Below are 9,497 nucleotides of genomic sequence, written 5' to 3' on the forward strand. Positions count from 1 at the left end.
GAAAGAAAAAAGGAAAAAAAAAAAAAAAGAAAAGAAAACCTTTTACCAAATCATTGTTGACAAGTTTTCCCTTCTGTGAATCTGGGAAATCCTGCAGCAAAACATGATCATGAGGGTAAACCACAAAGAGTCAGTGAGTCCCACGCCACCAGCAGTGGGCCTGAGAGGAGTGGGACTACCCCATAATCCATGTAGATGCCTTACATTAGCAGACAGTTGGGGAAATGGATCAGAGTAAAACCATCACATTGAACCACCACAATATGAATCAAATATCCAAACAGCTTGACAGGTCTTGGGCTACTGTAGGAAAAAAAGTAGGAAAAAAAAGGCAAAACTAAACATTCAGCTATGTGGTATATAGATACTTCATCTATCTTAGATGACTTTGAGAATACAAGCATATGATTTTGCTTTATAAATCTGTTACAGACGAGATCAGATTCCTTTTTCTCATTCTAAATCCCTCTCTCCTTCTCATGCCAGGCCTTCAAACTTTTTCAGTGGGAGATCCTGGTATCTTTGAGGATCTGGTGCCTGGGGAAGTTGAAAACGGTGTGTAATGTGAGCCTGAAGTACACCAGGTGGTGCTTGTGAGGGGGGATTAGGGATAGGAGGGTTGCCTTCAGCGCAGAGGTGAGGTAATGGTGATAATTATAGGAGATAAAGTATGATCTGCTATTGACAGACTGTAGCACAAACCTGAAAATGCTGTCCTGTAGAGAGTACAGGCAGGAAAACCAGAAATTGTCTGTGGTAACAGGAGCTACTTGGCATACTGCGTCCTACTAATACTTACTTGAAAAGAGAGGAGTACTAATTCCCAGAGTTCAGATGCTTCCAAACCTCGGGTTTTGGAAAGGAACTTGAGGAAGTGTGTTTTCCTATCCTGCTAACATGAATTTCTCTCTCCTGGCAGACAAGCAAGCAGTAGGAAAGAAGGAGAAAAGAGATGTATTCTGATGTCTTGCAGTTATTCCTGCTCAGTAGAAACAGAACAGATTCAGTATCAGGCCTAGAGGACTAACACAAGTACTTTTTAACAAACTTGCTTCTCTCCAATTGCCTTCCACAACAAAACAGGTGCTATAAAGCCGCACATTTTAAAGCCCATGTGTAACACTCTGCAGATACAATCTAAAAAGTGAGGCTCAAACATCAAATCCACAGCATGACTTTGCATGCTGTCTGTAAGTCTTTCCCCTGGCCAACTGCAGCAGTTACTCAACCAGTGATGTACTTCATGCTTTTATTTCTTGGGCACTCTCTGCTCTGCTCAGAATAGGGCCCTAAAATTAGAGGATATCTGCAAAGTACAGCATTTGAGCATTGTGAAACTTTACAGGAGAGCTATTTGGACCTGACGACGTTGGTACAAGACCACCTCTAAATTAAAGGCTTAATTAAAGGTCTCTCCTGTCACCCTCAATGGGGCTCATGCCTTGTGGTACATTAATGAAATGGTGTTTGAGTACTGCTGTGTTACAGCTTCCATGACGTAGATTTTTCAGCAAAGCTGGGAGTCTATTTTGAGGTCAGTGCGAGGTTCATGACATTAAACTGTCTGAAGTTGGGTTACTTCAAAACACATCTGGCAGTGAATGTTTTTATTACAAATGGGTCTTCAAGAAATAGTGTTGCTAAGCATCAGTGTAACTTGTTATTTAATAAAAGAAGAATGTCTTTCTATGTATGTAAATGTATATCTTTTCTGTATATTTATTAGGATTTCTTGTATAAAAAGTGCAATATTAATAATTGTACATTATTTTGTCCAGATAAAACTATTTGGGTTTTTTTCTTTTAAATCTCCCCAGAATTTTGTTCCTCTATAATCAACAGTAATAGTGTACTTCTCTTAATTTTAATAGCACATGCATTTAATTGGGGATCTGCTTCACTGTGCACAGAGTGCTTTATAAACTATGACATGAGGGAGGGATGATGCTTTTAACTTGTGAAATAATAGTTATGCATGGAATGAAGGACAGTTCCTTAATAACAATAGTAACAATGATGATGATGATGTGGATGTTTCTAGTACAGTAGTCAACAAAAAGCAGTACAGGGAAGTATTTTCATTTGTTTAATAGCAAAACATATTCAGATGCTCACATTTTGAATAGTAGCTGGGTAATAGCTCACAGGATGAACACAAAGGATGCAGAGGGGCCATTATGTTGTCTCTGCACAGTGTAGATTTATTTACGTGTCTGTCCTCTTAATTGTGACTTGGCAGCATCTCCGTAAAGATTGCTGAGTATTTTATGAAAGGATGCTTTCCTTCTCTAAAAAAAAAAAAACCAAAACCACAAACTTGTATTTATATAACTTTTTGTACAAGTAATGCAAGTTACTTATTTAACTACTGCTGTCTGACGTGTTGTTTATTAATCTTAAAAACAAAAGCCAAACAAAGTAGCAAAGCTGTTGGAGTACTCTGTCCTTATACTGTATTATGATAACAGCACACAGCTGTTACATGAAGTGCAAATGATCTACCTGCCTTGGGGAAAGAGGATGTCTTAACTTGTTTTTAAAAGTCTCCAGCCATTAAGATTCTGCATCCTGTCTTACATATCTGTTTTAATTCTTCATTTGTCTTGCTTTATTCTTCTTTGCTAATATCTTGCCTCTATTGCTCTTGCAGAAGTATAAAGCCACCACTGCTGGTCCTAGGATCATGAAAATCAGTAAAAGTATACTCCTGTCTTTCTATGCAGCAGTACTTAAAGACATTTTGTAACTCTCCTCAGCAACCTATGGCATGAAGCAAACCCTACAACTTCAGTCTTTCCTTATAGGATGCTGCTACCTTCAGCAATGGATCTTCCAACTCCTCGAAGCGTCAAGTGTATATGTAGATGGAAACCTGGTAATAGTCAGAATTACTAGGAGGAGGGAAAGAAAAACTAAAATAAAGCAATAGCATTTTCTCTCAACAATGACAAAATCAGGTTTTGAAAACTAAGCTGATTCTGCTGTTGCCCTTTTCAAGCAAGTGATACAATGTCTCTCCTAAAAGAGAACAGTGATTTTGCTCTGATTTACTGACAGTTTCTCTAGTATGATGTTCCTGCATATGCTGTTTGGACACCTACTCTGCAGGTATAGACGCCTCACACATACATAAACACAACACAGATGCAAGCCAAAGACCAAATCTGAGACATTCAGACAACAGTACTGAAGGCAAAGGGAGTTCAGTCATTCATTTTGAGTAATACAAATATAGAAGCTGATGTTGATGCAGAACGAAGAGCAGGCCACCTTAGGTTCTCAAAAGAATAATTATTCTCTTTTTATGTATATGGCTCTGGTTACCAGTTAAACCAAAAAGCTTTCAAAACCTTGAAAGTAAGCTTCCAGTTTTGTTCTCCCTACTAATTTTCCTCGAGGAAGAAAAACAGTTCTGCAATAAGCAGAAAAATGCAGTGCTGAAAGGTTCCCCACAGGAGATCTACTCCTGCCCCCTGTTACAGGGCAAGGTAAGCACAGCTAAACTACTCCAGGCCTGTATGTCTGCAAACACAGAAGCACATAATGATTTGAGGTGGAAGGGACTTTAAAGATCATCAAATTTCAACCCCCCCTGCCATGGGCAGGGACACCTTCCACTAGACCAGATTGCTCAAAGACCTGTCCAACCCAGCCTTGAACACTGCCAGGGATGGGGCAGCCACAGCTTCTCTGGGCAACCTGTGCCAGGACGTCACAGTAAAGAACTTCTGCCTAATGTCTAATCTAAATCTACCCTCTGGCAGTTTAAAGCCATTCCCCCCTTGTTCTGTCACTACATGGTCCTCATAAAAATTCCCTCTGTAGTTAGTTCCCCTTTAGGCACTGGAAGCTGCCTTAAGGTCTCCCTGGAGCCTTCTCTTCTCCAGGCAGAACAAGCCCAACTCTCTCAGGAGAGTCCTTACAGGAGAGGGGCTCCAGAACCCTGAACATCTCTGTGGCCTTTCTCTGGACTCACTTGAACAGGTCCACATCCCTCTTGTGTTGGGGGCCTCAGAGCTGAATGCAGTACTGCAGGTGGGCTCTCATGAGAGCAGAATAGAGGGCAGGAATCACTTCCATTGATGTGCTCTTACAACCACAGAAGCCATAAGCAGAATTTTCCGAAGTAACCTCTAGCTGGAAATCTTTTCACACTTTCTGGCCATATGCACTGCAATCAAAGCCTTTTTTCTTGAATCATAGAATCATAGAATACTTAGGGTTGGAAAGTTATGATCTTTTTTGCAAATCACCCTATCAAGCAAAAAGCTAATGATTACCTTACTATCTGTTAGGTGCCCAAACACTGATTCATAAGTTTATTTGATTATCCTATATCAGCATAAGCTGACACCTCTATTTGTAGAAAAAGGTGAACCAAAATCTTACCCTCTTCCAGATTTTCAGGACTGTAGAAGTCCTCGTAAGTTCTTAATGTCAGCAGTTGTTCAGTTATCTAATTCTTAACATGAAAGTTTTCAAACTGTTTTGAATCTCAGATTTTCTGACAGGCTGTCACCGTATACACTTGGGAAGCTCAGAACTGCTAATGCTATGGCCTGCATATTGGCTGCAGACCACACTTTAGGAATCATCAATTTAACTGTTCCCTTCATCCTATTGTTTAAAGGTGTATATATGTTTATTAATAGTGTTACATATTAACTGTCACACTCAGCTTTTATTTGTGGAAACTAAACCAAAGAAAATGTCAAACACTTCAGTTCGCACTTTTTTTTGAGGGAGGGGATGACCTCTTACACATTTAAGTTTTACACATTTCCCATTACATATTAGTTAATCATCATTTTCACCTGCACCGTGTTTCATCTTCTCAACACAGCATCTCCCCTCTGGTCATACACATAGTCATTTTAATAAACTTTTCATGTAAAGCTCTCACTAAGACATTTCAATAATATGCAACCCAACATGTTATTTATCCAGATTTTTGAGAAAAGCCACATGTCCGCATCTCCTCTTCTGATTACAATACTGTGATACTTATTTCTTACAATACTTACTTTTATCCTCACCTGCCTTTTCACTGAGATACAATGCTTGCTCCCATTCCTAACTTCACCCATCACACACCCATTTCTCCTTGGCACCTCACTGTCCCAGTGACAAAAGCCCAGAGCTACTTCTCTACTCCTGACTTGCTCATATGGCTCCAAAGAGCTCTGCAGGTCTTTGACCTGACATTTAATTCGATGACTAAATTTAATAGCTAAACATTTCTTCTTTCCAAGGAGGCACTCCATCCTACTATGCTCCTCCACCACTCCCTTCGAAATCACTGCCTCTGTCAGCAAAAGCAGTGGCTTTTGTGGAAGATGGGCACCATGTTTCTAAAGGCCAGATTCCCACATTACTCTGCACAGCATGTCAGTGAAGCTACTGCAGCATCATTGCTAAGATCACACAACAAATGCAACCTTGGTACCACAAAGCGCTCATCCTTCACCAGAGGCATGGTTATTGCCTGCCAGGGCACTCCACACTTGCCCAGACACACATATTTCCCAGGTGCCAGCTGCAAAACCAGGTATTTGGGTAAGTCCCTGAGGCTACAGGAGGGCTGCAGTACAGCCAGCAGGACTGCACCAGCAGCAGCCCCAGCTGAATGCAGCCCAGGCAGGAGACTCCCCTCTGCTGGCAGAGCAAGTGCTCTGAGACAAGCAAGGAGACACTTCAGCTGCCTTGAGCCAGGGAAAGGGTTCAAAAACTCTGATAACAAGGGCTTTTAGGCTAAAGTAATCAACAAAGGATGTGCTGCTTATCCAGGATGCAGTTGTCTATCCTTCCTGCTAACACACTGTTTACCTCTTAAGAAAGGGGAAAAAAAGAGAAAAGTGAGAATGTTGTCTAAACCCTTAAGCCCTCCGCAAAGAAAAGCTTTATATTTGTGGAAATATAAATAAACATATGCAGTTTTACGTGGCTAAAAGTGAGGGGGACACTGGAGGGTTGTAGTCTGGCTACGTATAAACACTGTTTGTTTAAGCAGTGGCAGGATATGAACAATTGCATAGTAAGCATATAGTTATCCACACATGCTTAGAACGACATCGGCATGGAAAACCACTCCCTACCACCCTCTGTAACACTATAAAGCAGCCTGCAGCTTCTAGATCTTGGATGAAGTCTGAGCCCACTTCATTTACAGACTCCCTAGGGCTACTGACAAAGCACAATAATAAAACCTGAGCCGGAAAGATCACACCAGACATACTCTGAACAGCTTGATCTCCAAGTGAGGAGCTAGGACAAGTTTCTTTTCTCTTGAAGAAGTGCTTAATGGTTGGGCTGAGGAGTAATCTGGTTTGGGCTACATGAAGACTTCCCCCACCCTTTTCAACATGCTGCTTTTCTTTAAAAAAGCATAAATTACTAGTTTAAATAAATAGCCCATGAGGTTGTTGGATGCTTGTTAAAACACTTCACCTACTGAAACACTGGCGGAGTCAGTTTTCAACTAATAGCATATAACCTAGTGATTTTATTACCAAGAAAGAAAAATCTGCCTGTTAACCCACTACATACAAATCACAGCAAATCAAATACAGCTGTGCAGGGAGGATCCCACAGGCATTTCTATTTTAGCAGAGGGCAAAGAGAGCAGGGCCCTGCTCTCCAAGCAGAGCAACAAGCTCAAGCCTGTGTGATGGCACATGGCAGGGCTGTGTGAGCCCTCCTGCCTGTCTGGGGACTGTTCAGACCAACAAGCACAGTGCTAGTGAGTTGGTGGAAACCGGGAATATAGAGCCAAACACGCTGTTGCCTCTGTAAGAGTTATCCTGTTCCTTACCTGCTGAATGCAGCCTAAAACATGTTAGGACAGACCTGCACCCAGATGGAGAAGTGAAATCAGGTTGCCCCAAAACAGTATTTCCCCACAAAAGCAGGAAGGAAGGCACAAATCACTGGGACTACTGTTCCCAGTGTGGGAAAGAGGCAGAAGAACACACTAGTACAATACGGGAAAAGGGATTTGTAATGGGATCAGCCAAAAGCAAACACTGCTTAGAAAATTTGTTAGGGAATTTTCCCATGTCAGTGAACCCAGACCACAGTTCTCTGCCCAAATGCCTCTTTCCAACTGAGAAGGCATAGCTCCCTTGGAGACATCTCAGCCATGCCCCAGGAAAGTCTTTTTTTTTTTGTTTGCCTTGCAAAGAAACAGATTGCTTTTTCATATGTAAAATTCAGCTGCCTGTGTCTCTGGATTACAATGCCCAGGATCAATATTCTGTGCTTCTGTGATAGGAACGTCCTCAGTCCTTGCTGAGGCATACCATTTATCTTTCAACACATTCTTCATAGCCCTGAAACACTTGAGGTGCTGACAGTCTATAGCACTGGATGAAGCCCTTTTTAGAGTTTGCAGTAGAAAAGTTTGTAAACAAATTTGCTGCCTGTTCAAATTTCTAGACCATAAATATGTAACTTACCGATTGCTTTGACCTCTCACCTATTGCCAACTGCAAATCTTGTCCAGATGGAGTAACCATCTCCTGCAGATGTGAGGCACTGGGTTTTGCTGTCTTTGCAGGCACGGGTGGTTGAAAGGCGGGTATCACATGAGTCAAAACTGAACTGATTAGTTATGTCCCCATTATTCCAGATAACTTCATTTCTTTGAGAATTGTTTTACTTTGTTTCCTGCTAAGGACTGGAGAATAAAGTGTTTTGCTTAGATTTTTCCACAGTCCTGCCTGCTTGATGGCTGAGCAGACATTCAGGACCTCCCAGGAAGCTGCTACCCTTCTAAAATTTAGTTCAATGTGTCTCCCTGATTCAGCTTTCACACTTAAGACTTGCCTGACAGATTGTGCTTTGCCCAGGAGATCAGTAGCACTGGTTAGCTGTATGTTTTCAGGGATTCAGGATGAAGCTATCCCTCTAAATAGGCTCTGCAGTGTACATACTTGTCCCTGACATGTATTGGCAGTGATTATAGTAATTGATACCAGTGTAGTTACCTGCTCTGGCAGTGAAAGTTTTCACCTGTTATTGCTTAGCACAATGCTCCTTCTTTTTTGCATCTCCTGGATGCCTTTTTCAACCCCGCCAAGGACAAAGCCCCTTGCTTTCATGCTTGCATTTTGGCTTTTTAAACATTTTTCAATAGTATCCTTTGTACTTAGGCCAGTGTTTAGGAATTCATGCCATTATCCAGTCTTAGAAAGTACCAATGAATGAAATAGGAGGTTGATTACACCTGTCTCCCCTCATTCCACCAATTTGTTCATGGCATGAGAAGTGTTGTCCCGTGCTGCATCGTAAGCGCAATGTTCATCAGCTCCTCAGGTTTGCTCCAAACTCTGGAAGCTTGCCCAAAGGCAAGTAGTCTTTTTTCTCACTCATTATGGCCCCACAAAACAGACAAGATCACCATAGAGCATCTGAGAGGTTTCTGAACAACTGCTAATTCCTCTAGCACTAGCATCTAGTTCTGCCCTGCACACAAGTGAGGTTTAGTTTTCCTCCTCCTGTATTCAAAAACTAAAGGTGTGGTTCCTTTTTTTTTTTTAATTACACAAATAGTGACCTTTTAAGCTCTTTTTCAAGGCTTCTAACTTATATATGTACTCTTCTTTTTGAGATTGTGACCACTCTAAGAAAAAGTTATATTTAATTGGAATGAACATAAGGCAAAAAAAGCTTCTGTTCATCTTTCTCCATTAATTCATTCTGCATGAAAACAGTAACTCAATCCTGTGTACTGCAGTGTGGCCCATCTTTATTTTCTGTGTTAAACACCTCAATTCTCCCCCAGATTATAATTCTCTATTATGCTGATTTCTAACGACACTGACCATTTTAACTGAAATTCAGCTGCAGGCTGGGAAGACAGTGCTGTGTTGCAGAGCAAAGAGAGGTCTGCTGCCCACACAGAAGGCCAGGAGATGAACAGCAGCCCTGTCCATGCAGTAGATCACCTTGTGATTGTCAGTCCAAACAGGAGAAGAAGAGGACTCTGACATAGACAGGGTTAAACAAACCCTTCTTCCAAGGGAGGTCAGGCAGCACACAAAGCCTATGCTTCAGGGCAACTCAAATTAGAAGCACTGAACAACTTACCTGGGAAGAGTGGGTGCACTTCAACAGCAGTTCCAGTCAAGCTAAGTCTGAGCTACCTGAGCCTCCTGTTTCTTCCTGCACTGACCTCCTGCACCTGATTTGGTAACTGAGCAACTGTGTGATGCACTGGTTCAGGGAAATGAAGTCTTAACCTTTCTAAACACTGATCTGCCTTCGGCCAGGTCAGTCTCCTGATCCAGTCCATCATGCAGTCTGACAATGCTGATGTTTTTACCAGAAAGAGAGACAATTGGGGAAACATGCAGCTGCAGGTGGAGATAAAGGTGAGACAGCAGCAGCCCAAGCTTTAGTCAGCTTTAATTTCTGTGGAACCACACCTTTAGTCATTGGAGTGAACTCATACTGTTCCTTAGTGTTATCTTATATCGTTTTTAATAAAGACTTCTGTA

Source organism: Nestor notabilis, unplaced genomic scaffold (genome assembly GCF_000696875.1).
Source record: "Nestor notabilis isolate BGI_N333 unplaced genomic scaffold, ASM69687v1 scaffold3899, whole genome shotgun sequence".
In the NCBI taxonomy this organism is placed as follows: Eukaryota; Metazoa; Chordata; class Aves; order Psittaciformes; family Psittacidae; genus Nestor; species Nestor notabilis.